This window comes from Nestor notabilis, unplaced genomic scaffold, assembly GCF_000696875.1.
Source record: "Nestor notabilis isolate BGI_N333 unplaced genomic scaffold, ASM69687v1 scaffold29836, whole genome shotgun sequence".
NCBI lineage: Eukaryota > Metazoa > Chordata > Aves > Psittaciformes > Psittacidae > Nestor > Nestor notabilis.
This window is the reverse complement of record NW_009931940.1, coordinates 1-229: the sequence shown is the minus strand read 5'-3', so window position 1 is coordinate 229 and position 229 is coordinate 1.

The window sequence follows — 229 nt, the reverse complement described above, 5'->3', positions numbered from 1 at the left end:
AAACAGTTTTTGGACGGCCCCTGCCATAAACACTGCACTCAGTAATTAAATAGTTCCTGTCTGATGTTTGAGAATATACCTTTGTAATACTCAAGATAGGAGTATTAGAAATTTCTGCCAAACTTCAGCCACAGTGAGCTACCACTGTAAATTATGTGTAGTTTAGGTCCTTTTAGCAATACCTACCCAAAGCTTTTTAGTTGTTTTGGTTGTTGGTTGTTTTGGTGGG